We start from the raw sequence: 25,871 nt of genomic DNA on the forward strand, positions 1-25,871 counted from the left end.
CCTCCACGCAGCTAACCCTCCTGCACTCAACCCCCATACCTGCCCTGCACTGAAGCCGGTCCCTCCCCAACCACGCACCTTTCCCCCAAACACTTCCTGGGACCTTCCCTCCCCTTTTCCCAAGCATCCTAGGCACCCTCTTCCCTTCTCAAAAAGATAAACACAAACCTACCTTGGACCTGCCCGCTGCAGCCCTGCTCACGCCCTCAGCTCCTTCACCCATGCTCGCTCGCCGCGGTGTCCCTCAGCAGTCGCTCCGGGGGCTCCCTTCCCCGGCACGCACGCGAACCCCCACGCACGCCACGGCACGCACGCAACCCCCTCGCACGCCACGGCACGCACGCAACCCCCACGCAGGCGCTCTGCACAACCGCGTCCCCGCCCCCCTCGCCCCTCTCTGCCCCCACCCACACCCCCCCCCTTCCTGGAAACTTTCCCCATCAGCTCAAAGGCATCCAACCTACCCACCCCTCTACCCCCTTCTCAAACAAACAATCAAACGAACAAACACACACAGCAAGCCAAAAACCAAAACAAAAAACACCTCACTTGAACCTGTCTGCTGGAACTCCACTGACAGCCTTACCTCAGTCCCCCCCTGCTCCCCTGGCCCTCAGCACTCCCTTCAGCTCTCCCTTCCCCTCTGTTCAGGCACTACCCACAAGCCCCTCCCAGCTGCCCTGGCCCATTCCCACAGGAACCCCTCTGGGCTCCTTTCCTGACATCCTTCCGCTCCCATGTGCTAAGGGGTCCTCATCCTCCACCCTCTTCCCCCTTCACAACAACCAACCAAAAACCAAAAACCAGCAACAAAAACCACCACCACCACAGCAGCCACCAAAACCTACCTTGAACCTATCCCCTAGAATGCCCCTCACAACCTCCCCGCAGGGCCCCAGGCTCTCCGTGTCCCTCTCCATTCCCTCCGGCCTCCCTTCCCCTGCACCCACGCAACCCCCACGCACGCTCGGGGGGCAAGGGGTGCCTGCCCGCCTCCACGCTCCCCGCACTCGCACAGGCCCAACCCTTCCTAGGACCTCGCCTCCACTTTTCCAAGGGATCCCATCCACCCTCTTCCTGCCTCTCAAAACTAACCCTAACTTCAACCTCTCAGCTGGGGCTCCGCTGCCATCCTCACCTCCCTCCCCCACGCTCGCGGTGGCCCTCCCCATTCCCTCTGAGCTCCCTTCCCCTCCACGCAGCTAACCCTCCTGCACTCAACCCCCATACCTGCCCTGCACTGAAGCCGGTCCCTCCCCAACCACGCACCTTTCCCCCAAACACTTCCTGGGACCTTCCCTCCCCTTTTCCCAAGCATCCTAGGCACCCTCTTCCCTTCTCAAAAAGATAAACACAAACCTACCTTGGACCTGCCCGCTGCAGCCCTGCTCACGCCCTCAGCTCCTTCACCCATGCTTGCTCGCCGCGGTGTCCCTCAGCAGTCGCTCCGGGGGCTCCCTTCCCCGGCACGCACGCAACCCCCACGCACGCCACGGCACGCACGCAACCCCCACGCAGGCGCTCTGCACAACCGCGTCCCCGCCCCCCTCTGCCCCCACCCACACCCCCCCCCTTCCTGGAAACTTTCCCCATCAGCTCAAAGGCATCCAACCTACCCACCCCTCTACCCCCTTCTCAAACAAACAATCAAACGAACAAACACACACAGCAAGCCAAAAACCAAAACAAAAAACACCTCACTTGAACCTGTCTGCTGGAACTCCACTGACAGCCTTACCTCAGTCCCCCCCTGCTCCCCTGGCCCTCAGCACTCCCTTCAGCTCTCCCTTCCCCTCTGTTCAGGCACTACCCACAAGCCCCTCCCAGCTGCCCTGGCCCATTCCCACACGAACCCCTCTGGGCTCCTTTCCTGACATCCTTCCGCTCCCATGTGCTAAGGGGTCCTCATCCTCCACCCTCTTCCCCCTTCACAACAACCAACCAAAAACCAAAAACCAGCAACAAAAACCACCACCACCACAGCAGCCACCAAAACCTACCTTGAACCTATCCCCTAGAATGCCCCTCACAACCTCCCCGCAGGGCCCCAGGCTCTCCGTGTCCCTCTCCATTCCCTCCGGCCTCCCTTCCCCTGCACCCACGCAACCCCCACGCACGCTCGGGGGGCAAGGGGTGCCTGCCCGCCTCCACGCTCCCCGCACTCGCACAGGCCCAACCCTTCCTAGGACCTCGCCTCCACTTTTCCAAGGGATCCCATCCACCCTCTTCCTGCCTCTCAAAACTAACCCTAACTTCAACCTCTCAGCTGGGGCTCCGCTGCCATCCTCACCTCCCTCCCCCACGCTCGCGGTGGCCCTCCCCATTCCCTCTGAGCTCCCTTCCCCTCCACGCAGCTAACCCTCCTGCACTCAACCCCCATACCTGCCCTGCACTGAAGCCGGTCCCTCCCCAACCACGCACCTTTCCCCCAAACACTTCCTGGGACCTTCCCTCCCCTTTTCCCAAGCATCCTAGGCACCCTCTTCCCTTCTCAAAAAGATAAACACAAACCTACCTTGGACCTGCCCGCTGCAGCCCTGCTCACGCCCTCAGCTCCTTCACCCATGCTTGCTCGCCGCGGTGTCCCTCAGCAGTCGCTCCGGGGGCTCCCTTCCCTGGCACGCACGCGAACCCCCACGCACGCCACGGCACGCACGCAACCCCCTCGCACGCCACGGCACGCACGCAACCCCCACGCAGGCGCTCTGCACAACCGCGTCCCCGCCCCCCTCGCCCCTCTCTGCCCCCACCCACACCCCCCCCTTCCTGGAAACTTTCCCCATCAGCTCAAAGGCATCCAACCTACCCACCCCTCTACCCCCTTCTCAAACAAACAATCAAACGAACAAACACACACAGCAAGCCAAAAACCAAAACAAAAAACACCTCACTTGAACCTGTCTGCTGGAACTCCACTGACAGCCTTACCTCAGTCCCCCCCTGCTCCCCTGGCCCTCAGCACTCCCTTCAGCTCTCCCTTCCCCTCTGTTCAGGCACTACCCACAAGCCCCTCCCAGCTGCCCTGGCCCATTCCCACACGAACCCCTCTGGGCTCCTTTCCTGACATCCTTCCGCTCCCATGTGCTAAGGGGTCCTCATCCTCCACCCTCTTCCCCCTTCACAACAACCAACCAAAAACCAAAAACCAGCAACAAAAACCACCACCACCACAGCAGCCACCAAAACCTACCTTGAACCTATCCCCTAGAATGCCCCTCACAACCTCCCCGCAGGGCCCCAGGCTCTCCGTGTCCCTCTCCATTCCCTCCGGCCTCCCTTCCCCTGCACCCACGCAACCCCCACGCACGCTCGGGGGGCAAGGGGTGCCTGCCCGCCTCCACGCTCCCCGCACTCGCACAGGCCCAACCCTTCCTAGGACCTCGCCTCCACTTTTCCAAGGGATCCCATCCACCCTCTTCCTGCCTCTCAAAACTAACCCTAACTTCAACCTCTCAGCTGGGGCTCCGCTGCCATCCTCACCTCCCTCCCCCACGCTCGCGGTGGCCCTCCCCATTCCCTCTGAGCTCCCTTCCCCTCCACGCAGCTAACCCTCCTGCACTCAACCCCCATACCTGCCCTGCACTGAAGCCGGTCCCTCCCCAACCACGCACCTTTCCCCCAAACACTTCCTGGGACCTTCCCTCCCCTTTTCCCAAGCATCCTAGGCACCCTCTTCCCTTCTCAAAAAGATAAACACAAACCTACCTTGGACCTGCCCGCTGCAGCCCTGCTCACGCCCTCAGCTCCTTCACCCATGCTTGCTCGCCGCGGTGTCCCTCAGCAGTCGCTCCGGGGGCTCCCTTCCCCGGCACGCACGCGAACCCCCACGCACGCCACGGCACGCACGCAACCCCCACGCAGGCGCTCTGCACAACCGCGTCCCCGCCCCCCTCTGCCCCCACCCACACCCCCCCCCTTCCTGGAAACTTTCCCCATCAGCTCAAAGGCATCCAACCTACCCACCCCTCTACCCCCTTCTCAAACAAACAATCAAACGAACAAACACACACAGCAAGCCAAAAACCAAAACAAAAAACACCTCACTTGAACCTGTCTGCTGGAACTCCACTGACAGCCTTACCTCAGTCCCCCCCTGCTCCCCTGGCCCTCAGCACTCCCTTCAGCTCTCCCTTCCCCTCTGTTCAGGCACTACCCACAAGCCCCTCCCAGCTGCCCTGGCCCATTCCCACACGAACCCCTCTGGGCTCCTTTCCTGACATCCTTCCGCTCCCATGTGCTAAGGGGTCCTCATCCTCCACCCTCTTCCCCCTTCACAACAACCAACCAAAAACCAAAAACCAGCAACAAAAACCACCACCACCACAGCAGCCACCAAAACCTACCTTGAACCTATCCCCTAGAATGCCCCTCACAACCTCCCCGCAGGGCCCCAGGCTCTCCGTGTCCCTCTCCATTCCCTCCGGCCTCCCTTCCCCTGCACCCACGCAACCCCCACGCACGCTCGGGGGGCAAGGGGTGCCTGCCCGCCTCCACGCTCCCCGCACTCGCACAGGCCCAACCCTTCCTAGGACCTCGCCTCCACTTTTCCAAGGGATCCCATCCACCCTCTTCCTGCCTCTCAAAACTAACCCTAACTTCAACCTCTCAGCTGGGGCTCCGCTGCCATCCTCACCTCCCTCCCCCACGCTCGCGGTGGCCCTCCCCATTCCCTCTGAGCTCCCTTCCCCTCCACGCAGCTAACCCTCCTGCACTCAACCCCCATACCTGCCCTGCACTGAAGCCGGTCCCTCCCCAACCACGCACCTTTCCCCCAAACACTTCCTGGGACCTTCCCTCCCCTTTTCCCAAGCATCCTAGGCACCCTCTTCCCTTCTCAAAAAGATAAACACAAACCTACCTTGGACCTGCCCGCTGCAGCCCTGCTCACGCCCTCAGCTCCTTCACCCATGCTCGCTCGCCGCGGTGTCCCTCAGCAGTCGCTCCGGGGGCTCCCTTCCCCGGCACGCACGCGAACCCCCACGCACGCCACGGCACGCACGCAACCCCCTCGCACGCCACGGCACGCACGCAACCCCCACGCAGGCGCTCTGCACAACCGCGTCCCCGCCCCCCTCGCCCCTCTCTGCCCCCACCCACACCCCCCCCCTTCCTGGAAACTTTCCCCATCAGCTCAAAGGCATCCAACCTACCCACCCCTCTACCCCCTTCTCAAACAAACAATCAAACGAACAAACACACACAGCAAGCCAAAAACCAAAACAAAAAACACCTCACTTGAACCTGTCTGCTGGAACTCCACTGACAGCCTTACCTCAGTCCCCCCCTGCTCCCCTGGCCCTCAGCACTCCCTTCAGCTCTCCCTTCCCCTCTGTTCAGGCACTACCCACAAGCCCCTCCCAGCTGCCCTGGCCCATTCCCACACGAACCCCTCTGGGCTCCTTTCCTGACATCCTTCCGCTCCCATGTGCTAAGGGGTCCTCATCCTCCACCCTCTTCCCCCTTCACAACAACCAACCAAAAACCAAAAACCAGCAACAAAAACCACCACCACCACAGCAGCCACCAAAACCTACCTTGAACCTATCCCCTAGAATGCCCCTCACAACCTCCCCGCAGGGCCCCAGGCTCTCCGTGTCCCTCTCCATTCCCTCCGGCCTCCCTTCCCCTGCACCCACGCAACCCCCACGCACGCTCGGGGGGCAAGGGGTGCCTGCCCGCCTCCACGCTCCCCGCACTCGCACAGGCCCAACCCTTCCTAGGACCTCGCCTCCACTTTTCCAAGGGATCCCATCCACCCTCTTCCTGCCTCTCAAAACTAACCCTAACTTCAACCTCTCAGCTGGGGCTCCGCTGCCATCCTCACCCTCCCTCCCCCACGCTCGCGGTGGCCCTCCCCATTCCCTCTGAGCTCCCTTCCCCTCCACGCAGCTAACCCTCCTGCACTCAACCCCCATACCTGCCCTGCACTGAAGCCGGTCCCTCCCCAACCACGCACCTTTCCCCCAAACACTTCCTGGGACCTTCCCTCCCCTTTTCCCAAGCATCCTAGGCACCCTCTTCCCTTCTCAAAAAGATAAACACAAACCTACCTTGGACCTGCCCGCTGCAGCCCTGCTCACGCCCTCAGCTCCTTCACCCATGCTCGCTCGCCGCGGTGTCCCTCAGCAGTCGCTCCGGGGGCTCCCTTCCCCGGCACGCACGCGAACCCCCACGCACGCCACGGCACGCACGCAACCCCCTCGCACGCCACGGCACGCACGCAACCCCCACGCAGGCGCTCTGCACAACCGCGTCCCCGCCCCCCTCGCCCCTCTCTGCCCCCACCCACACCCCCCCCTTCCTGGAAACTTTCCCCATCAGCTCAAAGGCATCCAACCTACCCACCCCTCTACCCCCTTCTCAAACAAACAATCAAAGGAACAAACACACACAGCAAGCCAAAAACCAAAACAAAAAACACCTCACTTCAACCTGTCTGCTGGAACTCCACTGACAGCCTTACCTCAGTCCCCCCCTGCTCCCCTGGCCCTCAGCACTCCCTTCAGCTCTCCCTTCCCCTCTGTTCAGGCACTACCCACAAGCCCCTCCCAGCTGCCCTGGCCCATTCCCACAGGAACCCCTCTGGGCTCCTTTCCTGACATCCTTCCGCTCCCATGTGCTAAGGGGTCCTCATCCTCCACCCTCTTCCCCCTTCACAACAACCAACCAAAAACCAAAAACCAGCAACAAAAACCACCACCACCACATCAGCCACCAAAACCTACCTTGAACCTATCCCCTAGAATGCCCCTCACAACCTCCCCGCAGGGCCCCAGGCTCTCCGTGTCCCTCTCCATTCCCTCCGGCCTCCCTTCCCCTGCACCCACGCAACCCCCACGCACGCTCGGGGGGCAAGGGGTGCCTGCCCGCCTCCACGCTCCCCGCACTCGCACAGGCCCAACCCTTCCTAGGACCTCGCCTCCACTTTTCCAAGGGATCCCATCCACCCTCTTCCTGCCTCTCAAAACTAACCCTAACTTCAACCTCTCAGCTGGGGCTCCGCTGCCATCCTCACCTCCCTCCCCCACGCTCGCGGTGGCCCTCCCCATTCCCTCTGAGCTCCCTTCCCCTCCACGCAGCTAACCCTCCTGCACTCAACCCCCATACCTGCCCTGCACTGAAGCCGGTCCCTCCCCAACCACGCACCTTTCCCCCAAACACTTCCTGGGACCTTCCCTCCCCTTTTCCCAAGCATCCTAGGCACCCTCTTCCCTTCTCAAAAAGATAAACACAAACCTACCTTGGACCTGCCCGCTGCAGCCCTGCTCACGCCCTCAGCTCCTTCACCCATGCTTGCTCGCCGCGGTGTCCCTCAGCAGTCGCTCCGGGGGCTCCCTTCCCCGGCACGCACGCAACCCCCACGCACGCCACGGCACGCACGCAACCCCCACGCAGGCGCTCTGCACAACCGCGTCCCCGCCCCCCTCTGCCCCCACCCACACCCCCCCCCTTCCTGGAAACTTTCCCCATCAGCTCAAAGGCATCCAACCTACCCACCCCTCTACCCCCTTCTCAAACAAACAATCAAACGAACAAACACACACAGCAAGCCAAAAACCAAAACAAAAAACACCTCACTTGAACCTGTCTGCTGGAACTCCACTGACAGCCTTACCTCAGTCCCCCCCTGCTCCCCTGGCCCTCAGCACTCCCTTCAGCTCTCCCTTCCCCTCTGTTCAGGCACTACCCACAAGCCCCTCCCAGCTGCCCTGGCCCATTCCCACACGAACCCCTCTGGGCTCCTTTCCTGACATCCTTCCGCTCCCATGTGCTAAGGGGTCCTCATCCTCCACCCTCTTCCCCCTTCACAACAACCAACCAAAAACCAAAAACCAACAACAAAAACCACCACCACCGCAGCAGCCACCAAAACCTACCTTGAACCTATCCCCTAGAATGCCCCTCACAACCTCTCCGCAGGGCCCCAGGCTCTCCGTGTCCCTCTCCATTCCCTCCGGCCTCCCTTCCCCTGCACCCACGCAACCCCCACGCACGCTCGGGGGGCAAGGGGTGCCTGCCCGCCTCCACGCTCCCCGCACTCGCACAGGCCCAACCCTTCCTAGGACCTCGCCTCCACTTTTCCAAGGGATCCCATCCACCCTCTTCCTGCCTCTCAAAACTAACCCTAACTTCAACCTCTCAGCTGGGGCTCCGCTGCCATCCTCACCTCCCTCCCCCACGCTCGCGGTGGCCCTCCCCATTCCCTCTGAGCTCCCTTCCCCTCCACGCAGCTAACCCTCCTGCACTCAACCCCCATACCTGCCCTGCACTGAAGCCGGTCCCTCCCCAACCACGCACCTTTCCCCCAAACACTTCCTGGGACCTTCCCTCCCCTTTTCCCAAGCATCCTAGGCACCCTCTTCCCTTCTCAAAAAGATAAACACAAACCTACCTTGGACCTGCCCGCTGCAGCCCTGCTCACGCCCTCAGCTCCTTCACCCATGCTCGCTCGCCGCGGTGTCCCTCAGCAGTCGCTCCGGGGGCTCCCTTCCCCGGCACGCACGCGAACCCCCACGCACGCCACGGCACGCACGCAACCCCCTCGCACGCCACGGCACGCACGCAACCCCCACGCAGGCGCTCTGCACAACCGCGTCCCCGCCCCCCTCGCCCCTCTCTGCCCCCACCCACACCCCCCCCCTTCCTGGAAACTTTCCCCATCAGCTCAAAGGCATCCAACCTACCCACCCCTCTACCCCCTTCTCAAACAAACAATCAAACGAACAAACACACACAGCAAGCCAAAAACCAAAACAAAAAACACCTCACTTGAACCTGTCTGCTGGAACTCCACTGACAGCCTTACCTCAGTCCCCCCCTGCTCCCCTGGCCCTCAGCACTCCCTTCAGCTCTCCCTTCCCCTCTGTTCAGGCACTACCCACAAGCCCCTCCCAGCTGCCCTGGCCCATTCCCACAGGAACCCCTCTGGGCTCCTTTCCTGACATCCTTCCGCTCCCATGTGCTAAGGGGTCCTCATCCTCCACCCTCTTCCCCCTTCACAACAACCAACCAAAAACCAAAAACCAGCAACAAAAACCACCACCACCACAGCAGCCACCAAAACCTACCTTGAACCTATCCCCTAGAATGCCCCTCACAACCTCCCCGCAGGGCCCCAGGCTCTCCGTGTCCCTCTCCATTCCCTCCGGCCTCCCTTCCCCTGCACCCACGCAACCCCCACGCACGCTCGGGGGGCAAGGGGTGCCTGCCCGCCTCCACGCTCCCCGCACTCGCACAGGCCCAACCCTTCCTAGGACCTCGCCTCCACTTTTCCAAGGGATCCCATCCACCCTCTTCCTGCCTCTCAAAACTAACCCTAACTTCAACCTCTCAGCTGGGGCTCCGCTGCCATCCTCACCTCCCTCCCCCACGCTCGCGGTGGCCCTCCCCATTCCCTCTGAGCTCCCTTCCCCTCCACGCAGCTAACCCTCCTGCACTCAACCCCCATACCTGCCCTGCACTGAAGCCGGTCCCTCCCCAACCACGCACCTTTCCCCCAAACACTTCCTGGGACCTTCCCTCCCCTTTTCCCAAGCATCCTAGGCACCCTCTTCCCTTCTCAAAAAGATAAACACAAACCTACCTTGGACCTGCCCGCTGCAGCCCTGCTCACGCCCTCAGCTCCTTCACCCATGCTTGCTCGCCGCGGTGTCCCTCAGCAGTCGCTCCGGGGGCTCCCTTCCCCGGCACGCACGCAACCCCCACGCACGCCACGGCACGCACGCAACCCCCACGCAGGCGCTCTGCACAACCGCGTCCCCGCCCCCCTCTGCCCCCACCCACACCCCCCCCCTTCCTGGAAACTTTCCCCATCAGCTCAAAGGCATCCAACCTACCCACCCCTCTACCCCCTTCTCAAACAAACAATCAAACGAACAAACACACACAGCAAGCCAAAAACCAAAACAAAAAACACCTCACTTGAACCTGTCTGCTGGAACTCCACTGACAGCCTTACCTCAGTCCCCCCCTGCTCCCCTGGCCCTCAGCACTCCCTTCAGCTCTCCCTTCCCCTCTGTTCAGGCACTACCCACAAGCCCCTCCCAGCTGCCCTGGCCCATTCCCACACGAACCCCTCTGGGCTCCTTTCCTGACATCCTTCCGCTCCCATGTGCTAAGGGGTCCTCATCCTCCACCCTCTTCCCCCTTCACAACAACCAACCAAAAACCAAAAACCAGCAACAAAAACCACCACCACCACAGCAGCCACCAAAACCTACCTTGAACCTATCCCCTAGAATGCCCCTCACAACCTCCCCGCAGGGCCCCAGGCTCTCCGTGTCCCTCTCCATTCCCTCCGGCCTCCCTTCCCCTGCACCCACGCAACCCCCACGCACGCTCGGGGGGCAAGGGGTGCCTGCCCGCCTCCACGCTCCCCGCACTCGCACAGGCCCAACCCTTCCTAGGACCTCGCCTCCACTTTTCCAAGGGATCCCATCCACCCTCTTCCTGCCTCTCAAAACTAACCCTAACTTCAACCTCTCAGCTGGGGCTCCGCTGCCATCCTCACCTCCCTCCCCCACGCTCGCGGTGGCCCTCCCCATTCCCTCTGAGCTCCCTTCCCCTCCACGCAGCTAACCCTCCTGCACTCAACCCCCATACCTGCCCTGCACTGAAGCCGGTCCCTCCCCAACCACGCACCTTTCCCCCAAACACTTCCTGGGACCTTCCCTCCCCTTTTCCCAAGCATCCTAGGCACCCTCTTCCCTTCTCAAAAAGATAAACACAAACCTACCTTGGACCTGCCCGCTGCAGCCCTGCTCACGCCCTCAGCTCCTTCACCCATGCTTGCTCGCCGCGGTGTCCCTCAGCAGTCGCTCCGGGGGCTCCCTTCCCTGGCACGCACGCGAACCCCCACGCACGCCACGGCACGCACGCAACCCCCTCGCACGCCACGGCACGCACGCAACCCCCACGCAGGCGCTCTGCACAACCGCGTCCCCGCCCCCCTCGCCCCTCTCTGCCCCCACCCACACCCCCCCCTTCCTGGAAACTTTCCCCATCAGCTCAAAGGCATCCAACCTACCCACCCCTCTACCCCCTTCTCAAACAAACAATCAAACGAACAAACACACACAGCAAGCCAAAAACCAAAACAAAAAACACCTCACTTGAACCTGTCTGCTGGAACTCCACTGACAGCCTTACCTCAGTCCCCCCCTGCTCCCCTGGCCCTCAGCACTCCCTTCAGCTCTCCCTTCCCCTCTGTTCAGGCACTACCCACAAGCCCCTCCCAGCTGCCCTGGCCCATTCCCACAGGAACCCCTCTGGGCTCCTTTCCTGACATCCTTCCGCTCCCATGTGCTAAGGGGTCCTCATCCTCCACCCTCTTCCCCCTTCACAACAACCAACCAAAAACCAAAAACCAGCAACAAAAACCACCACCACCACAGCAGCCACCAAAACCTACCTTGAACCTATCCCCTAGAATGCCCCTCACAACCTCCCCGCAGGGCCCCAGGCTCTCCGTGTCCCTCTCCATTCCCTCCGGCCTCCCTTCCCCTGCACCCACGCAACCCCCACGCACGCTCGGGGGGCAAGGGGTGCCTGCCCGCCTCCACGCTCCCCGCACTCGCACAGGCCCAACCCTTCCTAGGACCTCGCCTCCACTTTTCCAAGGGATCCCATCCACCCTCTTCCTGCCTCTCAAAACTAACCCTAACTTCAACCTCTCAGCTGGGGCTCCGCTGCCATCCTCACCTCCCTCCCCCACGCTCGCGGTGGCCCTCCCCATTCCCTCTGAGCTCCCTTCCCCTCCACGCAGCTAACCCTCCTGCACTCAACCCCCATACCTGCCCTGCACTGAAGCCGGTCCCTCCCCAACCACGCACCTTTCCCCCAAACACTTCCTGGGACCTTCCCTCCCCTTTTCCCAAGCATCCTAGGCACCCTCTTCCCTTCTCAAAAAGATAAACACAAACCTACCTTGGACCTGCCCGCTGCAGCCCTGCTCACGCCCTCAGCTCCTTCACCCATGCTTGCTCGCCGCGGTGTCCCTCAGCAGTCGCTCCGGGGGCTCCCTTCCCCGGCACGCACGCGAACCCCCACGCACGCCACGGCACGCACGCAACCCCCACGCAGGCGCTCTGCACAACCGCGTCCCCGCCCCCCTCTGCCCCCACCCACACCCCCCCCCTTCCTGGAAACTTTCCCCATCAGCTCAAAGGCATCCAACCTACCCACCCCTCTACCCCCTTCTCAAACAAACAATCAAACGAACAAACACACACAGCAAGCCAAAAACCAAAACAAAAAACACCTCACTTGAACCTGTCTGCTGGAACTCCACTGACAGCCTTACCTCAGTCCCCCCCTGCTCCCCTGGCCCTCAGCACTCCCTTCAGCTCTCCCTTCCCCTCTGTTCAGGCACTACCCACAAGCCCCTCCCAGCTGCCCTGGCCCATTCCCACACGAACCCCTCTGGGCTCCTTTCCTGACATCCTTCCGCTCCCATGTGCTAAGGGGTCCTCATCCTCCACCCTCTTCCCCCTTCACAACAACCAACCAAAAACCAAAAACCAGCAACAAAAACCACCACCACCACAGCAGCCACCAAAACCTACCTTGAACCTATCCCCTAGAATGCCCCTCACAACCTCCCCGCAGGGCCCCAGGCTCTCCGTGTCCCTCTCCATTCCCTCCGGCCTCCCTTCCCCTGCACCCACGCAACCCCCACGCACGCTCGGGGGGCAAGGGGTGCCTGCCCGCCTCCACGCTCCCCGCACTCGCACAGGCCCAACCCTTCCTAGGACCTCGCCTCCACTTTTCCAAGGGATCCCATCCACCCTCTTCCTGCCTCTCAAAACTAACCCTAACTTCAACCTCTCAGCTGGGGCTCCGCTGCCATCCTCACCTCCCTCCCCCACGCTCGCGGTGGCCCTCCCCATTCCCTCTGAGCTCCCTTCCCCTCCACGCAGCTAACCCTCCTGCACTCAACCCCCATACCTGCCCTGCACTGAAGCCGGTCCCTCCCCAACCACGCACCTTTCCCCCAAACACTTCCTGGGACCTTCCCTCCCCTTTTCCCAAGCATCCTAGGCACCCTCTTCCCTTCTCAAAAAGATAAACACAAACCTACCTTGGACCTGCCCGCTGCAGCCCTGCTCACGCCCTCAGCTCCTTCACCCATGCTCGCTCGCCGCGGTGTCCCTCAGCAGTCGCTCCGGGGGCTCCCTTCCCCGGCACGCACGCGAACCCCCACGCACGCCACGGCACGCACGCAACCCCCTCGCACGCCACGGCACGCACGCAACCCCCACGCAGGCGCTCTGCACAACCGCGTCCCCGCCCCCCTCGCCCCTCTCTGCCCCCACCCACACCCCCCCCCTTCCTGGAAACTTTCCCCATCAGCTCAAAGGCATCCAACCTACCCACCCCTCTACCCCCTTCTCAAACAAACAATCAAACGAACAAACACACACAGCAAGCCAAAAACCAAAACAAAAAACACCTCACTTGAACCTGTCTGCTGGAACTCCACTGACAGCCTTACCTCAGTCCCCCCCTGCTCCCCTGGCCCTCAGCACTCCCTTCAGCTCTCCCTTCCCCTCTGTTCAGGCACTACCCACAAGCCCCTCCCAGCTGCCCTGGCCCATTCCCACACGAACCCCTCTGGGCTCCTTTCCTGACATCCTTCCGCTCCCATGTGCTAAGGGGTCCTCATCCTCCACCCTCTTCCCCCTTCACAACAACCAACCAAAAACCAAAAACCAGCAACAAAAACCACCACCACCACAGCAGCCACCAAAACCTACCTTGAACCTATCCCCTAGAATGCCCCTCACAACCTCCCCGCAGGGCCCCAGGCTCTCCGTGTCCCTCTCCATTCCCTCCGGCCTCCCTTCCCCTGCACCCACGCAACCCCCACGCACGCTCGGGGGGCAAGGGGTGCCTGCCCGCCTCCACGCTCCCCGCACTCGCACAGGCCCAACCCTTCCTAGGACCTCGCCTCCACTTTTCCAAGGGATCCCATCCACCCTCTTCCTGCCTCTCAAAACTAACCCTAACTTCAACCTCTCAGCTGGGGCTCCGCTGCCATCCTCACCCTCCCTCCCCCACGCTCGCGGTGGCCCTCCCCATTCCCTCTGAGCTCCCTTCCCCTCCACGCAGCTAACCCTCCTGCACTCAACCCCCATACCTGCCCTGCACTGAAGCCGGTCCCTCCCCAACCACGCACCTTTCCCCCAAACACTTCCTGGGACCTTCCCTCCCCTTTTCCCAAGCATCCTAGGCACCCTCTTCCCTTCTCAAAAAGATAAACACAAACCTACCTTGGACCTGCCCGCTGCAGCCCTGCTCACGCCCTCAGCTCCTTCACCCATGCTCGCTCGCCGCGGTGTCCCTCAGCAGTCGCTCCGGGGGCTCCCTTCCCCGGCACGCACGCGAACCCCCACGCACGCCACGGCACGCACGCAACCCCCTCGCACGCCACGGCACGCACGCAACCCCCACGCAGGCGCTCTGCACAACCGCGTCCCCGCCCCCCTCGCCCCTCTCTGCCCCCACCCACACCCCCCCCTTCCTGGAAACTTTCCCCATCAGCTCAAAGGCATCCAACCTACCCACCCCTCTACCCCCTTCTCAAACAAACAATCAAAGGAACAAACACACACAGCAAGCCAAAAACCAAAACAAAAAACACCTCACTTCAACCTGTCTGCTGGAACTCCACTGACAGCCTTACCTCAGTCCCCCCCTGCTCCCCTGGCCCTCAGCACTCCCTTCAGCTCTCCCTTCCCCTCTGTTCAGGCACTACCCACAAGCCCCTTCCAGCTGCCCTGGCCCATTCCCACACGAACCCCTCTGGGCTCCTTTCCTGACATCCTTCCGCTCCCATGTGCTAAGGGGTCCTCATCCTCCACCCTCTTCCCCCTTCACAACAACCAACCAAAAACCAAAAACCAGCAACAAAAACCACCACCACCACATCAGCCACCAAAACCTACCTTGAACCTATCCCCTAGAATGCCCCTCACAACCTCCCCGCAGGGCCCCAGGCTCTCCGTGTCCCTCTCCATTCCCTCCGGCCTCCCTTCCCCTGCACCCACGCAACCCCCACGCACGCTCGGGGGGCAAGGGGTGCCTGCCCGCCTCCACGCTCCCCGCACTCGCACAGGCCCAACCCTTCCTAGGACCTCGCCTCCACTTTTCCAAGGGATCCCATCCACCCTCTTCCTGCCTCTCAAAACTAACCCTAACTTCAACCTCTCAGCTGGGGCTCCGCTGCCATCCTCACCTCCCTCCCCCACGCTCGCGGTGGCCCTCCCCATTCCCTCTGAGCTCCCTTCCCCTCCACGCAGCTAACCCTCCTGCACTCAACCCCCATACCTGCCCTGCACTGAAGCCGGTCCCTCCCCAACCACGCACCTTTCCCCCAAACACTTCCTGGGACCTTCCCTCCCCTTTTCCCAAGCATCCTAGGCACCCTCTTCCCTTCTCAAAAAGATAAACACAAACCTACCTTGGACCTGCCCGCTGCAGCCCTGCTCACGCCCTCAGCTCCTTCACCCATGCTCGCTCGCCGCGGTGTCCCTCAGCAGTCGCTCCGGGGGCTCCCTTCCCCGGCACGCACGCAACCCCCACGCACGCCACGGCACGCACGCAACCCCCACGCAGGCGCTCTGCACAACCGCGTCCCCGCCCCCCTCGCCCCTCTCTGCCCCCACCCACACCCCCCCCCTTCCTGGAAACTTTCCCCATCAGCTCAAAGGCATCCAACCTACCCACCCCTCTACCCCCTTCTCAAACAAACAATCAAACGAACAAACACACACAGCAAGCCAAAAACCAAAACAAAAAACACCTCACTTGAACCTGTCTGCTGGAACTCCACTGACAGCCTTACCTCAGTCCCCCCCTGCTCCCCTGGCCCTCAGCACTCCCTTCAGCTCTCCCTTCCCCTCTGTTCAGGCACTACCCACAAGCCCCTCCCAGCTGCCCTGGCCCATTCCCACAGGAACCCCTCTGGGCTCCTTTCCTGACATCCTTCCGCTCCCATGTGCTAAGGGGTCCTCATCCTCCACCCTCTTCCCCCTTCACAACAACCAACCAAAAACCAAAAACCAGCAACAAAAACCACCACCACCACAGCAGCCACCAAAACCTACCTTGAACCTATCCCCTAGAATGCCCCTCACAACCTCCCCGCAGGGCCCCAGGCTCTCCGTGTCCCTCTCCATTCCCTCCGGCCTCCCTTCCCCTGCACCCACGCAACCCCCACGCACGCTCGGGGGGCAAGGGGTGCCTGCCCGCCTCCACGCTCCCCGCACTCGCACAGGCCCAACCCTTCCTAGGACCTCGCCTCCACTTTTCCAAGGGATCCCATCCACCCTCTTCCTGCCTCTCAAAACTAACCCTAACTTCAACCTCTCAGCTGGGGCTCCGCTGCCATCCTCACCTCCCTCCCCCACGCTCGCGGTGGCCCTCCCCATTCCCTCTGAGCTCCCTTCCCCTCCACGCAGCTAACCCTCCTGCACTCAACCCCCATACCTGCCCTGCACTGAAGCCGGTCCCTCCCCAACCACGCACCTTTCCCCCAAACACTTCCTGGGACCTTCCCTCCCCTTTTCCCAAGCATCCTAGGCACCCTCTTCCCTTCTCAAAAAGATAAACACAAACCTACCTTGGACCTGCCCGCTGCAGCCCTGCTCAGGCCCTCAGCTCCTTCACCCATGCTTGCTCGCCGCGGTGTCCCTCAGCAGTCGCTCCGGGGGCTCCCTTCCCCGGCACGCACGCAACCCCCACGCACGCCACGGCACGCACGCAACCCCCACGCAGGCGCTCTGCACAACCGCGTCCCCGCCCCCCTCTGCCCCCACCCACACCCCCCCCCTTCCTGGAAACTTTCCCCATCAGCTCAAAGGCATCCAACCTACCCACCCCTCTACCCCCTTCTCAAACAAACAATCAAAGGAACAAACACACACAGCAAGCCAAAAACCAAAACAAAAAACACCTCACTTGAACCTGTCTGCTGGAACTCCACTGACAGCCTTACCTCAGTCCCCCCCTGCTCCCCTGGCCCTCAGCACTCCCTTCAGCTCTCCCTTCCCCTCTGTTCAGGCACTACCCACAAGCCCCTCCCAGCTGCCCTGGCCCATTCCCACACGAACCCCTCTGGGCTCCTTTCCTGACATCCTTCCGCTCCCATGTGCTAAGGGGTCCTCATCCTCCACCCTCTTCCCCCTTCACAACAACCAACCAAAAACCAAAAACCAGCAACAAAAACCACCACCACCACAGCAGCCACCAAAACCTACCTTGAACCTATCCCCTAGAATGCCCCTCACAACCTCCCCGCAGGGCCCCAGGCTCTCCGTGTCCCTCTCCATTCCCTCCGGCCTCCCTTCCCCTGCACCCACGCAACCCCCACGCACGCTCGGGGGGCAAGGGGTGCCTGCCCGCCTCCACGCTCCCCGCACTCGCACAGGCCCAACCCTTCCTAGGACCTCGCCTCCACTTTTCCAAGGGATCCCATCCACCCTCTTCCTGCCTCTCAAAACTAACCCTAACTTCAACCTCTCAGCTGGGGCTCCGCTGCCATCCTCACCTCCCTCCCCCACGCTCGCGGTGGCCCTCCCCATTCCCTCTGAGCTCCCTTCCCCTCCACGCAGCTAACCCTCCTGCACTCAACCCCCATACCTGCCCTGCACTGAAGCCGGTCCCTCCCCAACCACGCACCTTTCCCCCAAACACTTCCTGGGACCTTCCCTCCCCTTTTCCCAAGCATCCTAGGCACCCTCTTCCCTTCTCAAAAAGATAAACACAAACCTACCTTGGACCTGCCCGCTGCAGCCCTGCTCACGCCCTCAGCTCCTTCACCCATGCTCGCTCGCCTCGGTGTCCCTCAGCAGTCGCTCCGGGGGCTCCCTTCCCTGGCACGCACGCGAACCCCCACGCACGCCACGGCACGCACGCAACCCCCTCGCACGCCACGGCACGCACGCAACCCCCACGCAGGCGCTCTGCACAACCGCGTCCCCGCCCCCCTCGCCCCTCTCTGCCCCCACCCACACCCCCCCCTTCCTGGAAACTTTCCCCATCAGCTCAAAGGCATCCAACCTACCCACCCCTCTACCCCCTTCTCAAACAAACAATCAAACGAACAAACACACACAGCAAGCCAAAAACCAAAACAAAAAACACCTCACTTGAACCTGTCTGCTGGAACTCCACTGACAGCCTTACCTCAGTCCCCCCCTGCTCCCCTGGCCCTCAGCACTCCCTTCAGCTCTCCCTTCCCCTCTGTTCAGGCACTACCCACAAGCCCCTCCCAGCTGCCCTGGCCCATTCCCACAGGAACCCCTCTGGGCTCCTTTCCTGACATCCTTCCGCTCCCATGTGCTAAGGGGTCCTCATCCTCCACCCTCTTCCCCCTTCACAACAACCAACCAAAAACCAAAAACCAGCAACAAAAACCACCACCACCACAGCAGCCACCAAAACCTACCTTGAACCTATCCCCTAGAATGCCCCTCACAACCTCCCCGCAGGGCCCCAGGCTCTCCGTGTCCCTCTCCATTCCCTCCGGCCTCCCTTCCCCTGCACCCACGCAACCCCCACGCACGCTCGGGGGGCAAGGGGTGCCTGCCCGCCTCCACGCTCCCCGCACTCGCACAGGCCCAACCCTTCCTAGGACCTCGCCTCCACTTTTCCAAGGGATCCCATCCACCCTCTTCCTGCCTCTCAAAACTAACCCTAACTTCAACCTCTCAGCTGGGGCTCCGCTGCCATCCTCACCTCCCTCCCCCACGCTCGCGGTGGCCCTCCCCATTCCCTCTGAGCTCCCTTCCCCTCCACGCAGCTAACCCTCCTGCACTCAACCCCCATACCTGCCCTGCACTGAAGCCGGTCCCTCCCCAACCACGCACCTTTCCCCCAAACACTTCCTGGGACCTTCCCTCCCCTTTTCCCAAGCATCCTAGGCACCCTCTTCCCTTCTCAAAAAGATAAACACAAACCTACCTTGGACCTGCCCGCTGCAGCCCTGCTCACGCCCTCAGCTCCTTCACCCATGCTCGCTCGCCGCGGTGTCCCTCAGCAGTCGCTCCGGGGGCTCCCTTCCCCGGCACGCACGCAACCCCCACGCACGCCACGGCACGCACGCAACCCCCACGCAGGCGCTCTGCACAACCGCGTCCCCGCCCCCCTCTGCCCCCACCCACACCCCCCCCCTTCCTGGAAACTTTCCCCATCAGCTCAAAGGCATCCAACCTACCCACCCCTCTACCCCCTTCTCAAACAAACAATCAAACGAACAAACACACACAGCAAGCCAAAAACCAAAACAAAAAACACCTCACTTGAACCTGTCTGCTGGAACTCCACTGACAGCCTTACCTCAGTCCCCCCCTGCTCCCCTGGCCCTCAGCACTCCCTTCAGCTCTCCCTTCCCCTCTGTTCAGGCACTACCCACAAGCCCCTCCCAGCTGCCCTGGCCCATTCCCACAGGAACCCCTCTGGGCTCCTTTCCTGACATCCTTCCGCTCCCATGTGCTAAGGGGTCCTCATCCTCCACCCTCTTCCCCCTTCACAACAACCAACCAAAAACCAAAAACCAGCAACAAAAACCACCACCACCACAGCAGCCACCAAAACCTACCTTGAACCTATCCCCTAGAATGCCCCTCACAACCTCCCCGCAGGGCCCCAGGCTCTCCGTGACCCTCTCCATTCCCTCCGGCCTCCCTTCCCCTGCACCCACGCAACCCCCACGCACGCTCGGGGGGCAAGGGGTGCCTGCCCGCCTCCACGCTCCCCGCACTCGCACAGGCCCAACCCTTCCTAGGACCTCGCCTCCACTTTTCCAAGGGATCCCATCCACCCTCTTCCTGCCTCTCAAAACTAACCCTAACTTCAACCTCTCAGCTGGGGCTCCGCTGCCATCCTCACCCTCCCTCCCCCACGCTCGCGGTGGCCCTCCCCATTCCCTCTGAGCTCCCTTCCCCTCCACGCAGCTAACCCTCCTGCACTCAACCCCCATACCTGCCCTGCACTGAAGCCGGTCCCTCCCCAACCACGCACCTTTCCCCCAAACACTTCCTGGGACCTTCCCTCCCCTTTTCCCAAGCATCCTAGGCACCCTCTTCCCTTCTCAAAAAGATAAACACAAACCTACCTTGGACCTGCCCGCTGCAGCCCTGCTCACGCCCTCAGCTCCTTCACCCATGCTCGCTCGCCGCGGTGTCCCTCAGCAGTCGCTCCGGGGGCTCCCTTCCCCGGCACGCACGCGAACCCCCACGCACGCCACGGCACGCACGCAACCCCCTCGCACGCCACGGCACGCACGCAACCCCCACGCAGGCGCTCTGCACAACCGCGTCCATGCCCCCCTCGCCCCTCTCTGCCCCCACCCACACCCCCCCCTTCCTGGAAACTTTCCCCATCAGCTCAAAGGCATCCAACCTACCCACCCCTCTACCCCCTTCTCAAACAAACAATCAAAGGAACAAACACACACAGCAAGCCAAAAACCAAAACAAAAAACACCTCACTTCAACCTGTCTGCTGGAACTCCACTGACAGCCTTACCTCAGTCCCCCCCTGCTCCCCTGGCCCTCAGCACTCCCTTCAGCTCTCCCTTCCCCTCTGTTCAGGCACTACCCACAAGCCCCTCCCAGCTGCCCTGGCCCATTCCCACAGGAACCCCTCTGGGCTCCTTTCCTGACATCCTTCCGCTCCCATGTGCTAAGGGGTCCTCATCCTCCACCCTCTTCCCCCTTCACAACAACCAACCAAAAACCAAAAACCAGCAACAAAAACCACCACCACCACAGCAGCCACCAAAACCTACCTTGAACCTATCCCCTAGAATGCCCCTCACAACCTCCCCGCAGGGCCCCAGGCTCTCCGTGTCCCTCTCCATTCCCTCCGGCCTCCCTTCCCCTGCACCCACGCAACCCCCACGCACGCTCGGGGGGCAAGGGGTGCCTGCCCGCCTCCACGCTCCCCGCACTCGCACAGGCCCAACCCTTCCTAGGACCTCGCCTCCACTTTTCCAAGGGATCCCATCCACCCTCTTCCTGCCTCTCAAAACTAACCCTAACTTCAACCTCTCAGCTGGGGCTCCGCTGCCATCCTCACCTCCCTCCCCCACGCTCGCGGTGGCCCTCCCCATTCCCTCTGAGCTCCCTTCCCCTCCACGCAGCTAACCCTCCTGCACTCAACCCCCATACCTGCCCTGCACTGAAGCCGGTCCCTCCCCAACCACGCACCTTTCCCCCAAACACTTCCTGGGACCTTCCCTCCCCTTTTCCCAAGCATCCTAGGCACCCTCTTCCCTTCTCAAAAAGATAAACACAAACCTACCTTGGACCTGCCCGCTGCAGCCCTGCTCACGCCCTCAGCTCCTTCACCCATGCTTGCTCGCCGCGGTGTCCCTCAGCAGTCGCTCCGGGGGCTCCCTTCCCCGGCACGCACGCAACCCCCACGCACGCCACGGCACGCACGCAACCCCCACGCAGGCGCTCTGCACAACCGCGTCCCCGCCCCCCTCTGCCCCCACCCACACCCCCCCCCTTCCTGGAAACTTTCCCCATCAGCTCAAAGGCATCCAACCTACCCACCCCTCTACCCCCTTCTCAAACAAACAATCAAACGAACAAACACACACAGCAAGCCAAAAACCAAAACAAAAAACACCTCACTTGAACCTGTCTGCTGGAACTCCACTGACAGCCTTACCTCAGTCCCCCCCTGCTCCCCTGGCCCTCAGCACTCCCTTCAGCTCTCCCTTCCCCTCTGTTCAGGCACTACCAACAAGCCCCTCCCAGCTGCCCTGGCCCATTCCCACACGAACCCCTCTGGGCTCCTTTCCTGACATCCTTCCGCTCCCATGTGCTAAGGGGTCCTCATCCTCCACCCTCTTCCCCCTTCACAACAACCAACCAAAAACCAAAAACCAACAACAAAAACCACCACCACCGCAGCAGCCACCAAAACCTACCTTGAACCTATCCCCTAGAATGCCCCTCACAACCTCTCCGCAGGGCCCCAGGCTCTCCGTGTCCCTCTCCATTCCCTCCGGCCTCCCTTCCCCTGCACCCACGCAACCCCCACGCACGCTCGGGGGGCAAGGGGTGCCTGCCCGCCTCCACGCTCCCCGCACTCGCACAGGCCCAACCCTTCCTAGGACCTCGCCTCCACTTTTCCAAGGGATCCCATCCACCCTCTTCCTGCCTCTCAAAACTAACCCTAACTTCAACCTCTCAGCTGGGGCTCCGCTGCCATCCTCACCTCCCTCCCCCACGCTCGCGGTGGCCCTCCCCATTCCCTCTGAGCTCCCTTCCCCTCCACGCAGCTAACCCTCCTGCACTCAACCCCCATACCTGCCCTGCACTGAAGCCGGTCCCTCCCCAACCACGCACCTTTCCCCCAAACACTTCCTGGGACCTTCCCTCCCCTTTTCCCAAGCATCCTAGGCACCCTCTTCCCTTCTCAAAAAGATAAACACAAACCTACCTTGGACCTGCCCGCTGCAGCCCTGCTCACGCCCTCAGCTCCTTCACCCATGCTCGCTCGCCGCGGTGTCCCTCAGCAGTCGCTCCGGGGGCTCCCTTCCCCGGCACGCACGCGAACCCCCACGCACGCCACGGCACGCACGCAACCCCCTCGCACGCCACGGCACGCACGCAACCCCCACGCAGGCGCTCTGCACAACCGCGTCCCCGCCCCCCTCGCCCCTCTCTGCCCCCACCCACACCCCCCCCCTTCCTGGAAACTTTCCCCATCAGCTCAAAGGCATCCAACCTACCCACCCCTCTACCCCCTTCTCAAACAAACAATCAAACGAACAAACACACACAGCAAGCCAAAAACCAAAACAAAAAACACCTCACTTGAACCTGTCTGCTGGAACTCCACTGACAGCCTTACCTCAGTCCCCCCCTGCTCCCCTGGCCCTCAGCACTCCCTTCAGCTCTCCCTTCCCCTCTGTTCAGGCACTACCCACAAGCCCCTCCCAGCTGCCCTGGCCCATTCCCACAGGAACCCCTCTGGGCTCCTTTCCTGACATCCTTCCGCTCCCATGTGCTAAGGGGTCCTCATCCTCCACCCTCTTCCCCCTTCACAACAACCAACCAAAAACCAAAAACCAGCAACAAAAACCACCACCACCACAGCAGCCACCAAAACCTACCTTGAACCTATCCCCTAGAATGCCCCTCACAACCTCCCCGCAGGGCCCCAGGCTCTCCGTGTCCCTCTCCATTCCCTCCGGCCTCCCTTCCCCTGCACCCACGCAACCCCCACGCACGCTCGGGGGGCAAGGGGTGCCTGCCCGCCTCCACGCTCCCCGCACTCGCACAGGCCCAACCCTTCCTAGGACCTCGCCTCCACTTTTCCAAGGGATCCCATCCACCCTCTTCCTGCCTCTCAAAACTAACCCTAACTTCAACCTCTCAGCTGGGGCTCCGCTGCCATCCTCACCTCCCTCCCCCACGCTCGCGGTGGCCCTCCCCATTCCCTCTGAGCTCCCTTCCCCTCCACGCAGCTAACCCTCCTGCACTCAACCCCCATACCTGCCCTGCACTGAAGCCGGTCCCTCCCCAACCACGCACCTTTCCCCCAAACACTTCCTGGGACCTTCCCTCCCCTTTTCCCAAGCATCCTAGGCACCCTCTTCCCTTCTCAAAAAGATAAACACAAACCTACCTTGGACCTGCCCGCTGCAGCCCTGCTCACGCCCTCAGCTCCTTCACCCATGCTCGCTCGCCGCGGTGTCCCTCAGCAGTCGCTCCGGGGGCTCCCTTCCCCGGCACGCACGCGAACCCCCACGCACGCCACGGCACGCACGCAACCCCCTCGCACGCCACGGCACGCACGCAACCCCCACGCAGGCGCTCTGCACAACCGCGTCCCCGCCCCCCTCGCCCCTCTCTGCCCCCACCCACACCCCCCCCTTCCTGGAAACTTTCCCCATCAGCTCAAAGGCATCCAACCTACCCACCCCTCTACCCCCTTCTCAAACAAACAATCAAAGGAACAAACACACACAGCAAGCCAAAAACCAAAACAAAAAACACCTCACTTGAACCTGTCTGCTGGAACTCCACTGACAGCCTTACCTCAGTCCCCCCCTGCTCCCCTGACCCTCAGCACTCCCTTCAGCTCTCCCTTCCCCTCTGTTCAGGCACTACCCACAAGCCCCTCCCAGCTGCCCTGGCCCATTCCCACACGAACCCCTCTGGGCTCCTTTCCTGACATCCTTCCGCTCCCATGTGCTAAGGGGTCCTCATCCTCCACCCTCTTCCCCCTTCACAACAACCAACCAAAAACCAAAAACCAGCAACAAAAACCACCACCACCACAGCAGCCACCAAAACCTACCTTGAACCTATCCCCTAGAATGCCCCTCACAACTTCCCCGCAGGGCCCCAGGCTCTCCGTGTCCCTCTCCATTCCCTCCGGCCTCCCTTCCCCTGCACCCACGCAACCCCCACGCACGCTCGGGGGGCAAGGGGTGCCTGCCCGCCTCCACGCTCCCCGCACTCGCACAGGCCCAACCCTTCCTAGGACCTCGCCTCCACTTTTCCAAGGGATCCCATCCACCCTCTTCCTGCCTCTCAAAACTAACCCTAACTTCAACCTCTCAGCTGGGGCTCCGCTGCCATCCTCACCTCCCTCCCCCACGCTCGCGGTGGCCCTCCCCATTCCCTCTGAGCTCCCTTCCCCTCCACGCAGCTAACCCTCCTGCACTCAACCCCCATACCTGCCCTGCACTGAAGCCGGTCCCTCCCCAACCACACACCTTTCCCCCAAACACTTCCTGGGACCTTCCCTCCCCTTTTCCCAAGCATCCTAGGCACCCTCTTCCCTTCTCAAAAAGATAAACACAAACCTACCTTGGACCTGCCCGCTGCAGCCCTGCTCACGCCCTCAGCTCCTTCACCCATGCTTGCTCGCCGCGGTGTCCCTCAGCAGTCGCTCCGGGGGCTCCCTTCCCCGGCACGCACGCAACCCCCACGCACGCCACGGCACGCACGCAACCCCCACGCAGGCGCTCTGCACAACCGCGTCCCCGCCCCCCTCTGCCCCCACCCACACCCCCCCCCTTCCTGGAAACTTTCCCCATCAGCTCAAAGGCATCCAACCTACCCACCCCTCTACCCCCTTCTCAAACAAACAATCAAACGAACAAACACACACAGCAAGCCAAAAACCAAAACAAAAAACACCTCACTTGAACCTGTCTGCTGGAACTCCACTGACAGCCTTACCTCAGTCCCCCCCTGCTCCCCTGGCCCTCAGCACTCCCTTCAGCTCTCCCTTCCCCTCTGTTCAGGCACTACCCACAAGCCCCTCCCAGCTGCCCTGGCCCATTCCCACACGAACCCCTCTGGGCTCCTTTCCTGACATCCTTCCGCTCCCATGTGCTAAGGGGTCCTCATCCTCCACCCTCTTCCCCCTTCACAACAACCAACCAAAAACCAAAAACCAGCAACAAAAACCACCACCACCACAGCAGCCACCAAAACCTACCTTGAACCTATCCCCTAGAATGCCCCTCACAACCTCCCCGCAGGGCCCCAGGCTCTCCGTGTCCCTCTCCATTCCCTCCGGCCTCCCTTCCCCTGCACCCACGCAACCCCCACGCACGCTCGGGGGGCAAGGGGTGCCTGCCCGCCTCCACGCTCCCCGCACTCGCACAGGCCCAACCCTTCCTAGGACCTCGCCTCCACTTTTCCAAGGGATCCCATCCACCCTCTTCCTGCCTCTCAAAACTAACCCTAACTTCAACCTCTCAGCTGGGGCTCCGCTGCCATCCTCACCTCCCTCCCCCACGCTCGCGGTGGCCCTCCCCATTCCCTCTGAGCTCCCTTCCCCTCCACGCAGCTAACCCTCCTGCACTCAACCCCCATACCTGCCCTGCACTG

General features: G+C 62.1%; 1 protein-coding gene across 6 annotated transcripts in view; it reads right to left on the reverse strand.

The window, feature by feature from the left end:
* The window catches only part of LOC146398909 (uncharacterized), a 193,750-nt gene that overhangs the window by 87,378 nt on the left and 80,501 nt on the right, over nt 1-25,871 (reverse strand). For 2 of the 6 annotated variants that reach the window (XM_084980824.1, XM_084980817.1), the window contains exon 1: nt 173-309. The exons of 2 other annotated variants lie outside the window; for them this stretch is intronic. The gene's annotated coding sequence lies outside the window, so the exon portion shown is untranslated. Of the gene's footprint in view, nt 1-172; nt 310-4,858; nt 4,994-25,871 lie in introns of those variants that run through there. 2 more of the 6 variants (XM_084980821.1, XM_084980825.1) reach the window with 2 other exon arrangements.

The sequence above is a fragment of the Sus scrofa genome, chromosome 10 (assembly GCF_054392235.1).
Source record: "Sus scrofa isolate SSC_HxYL_T2T_F1_AM1 chromosome 10, Sscrofa_HxYL_maternal_Yorkshire_Landrace_v2.0, whole genome shotgun sequence".
NCBI classification, from domain to species: Eukaryota; Metazoa; Chordata; class Mammalia; order Artiodactyla; family Suidae; genus Sus; species Sus scrofa.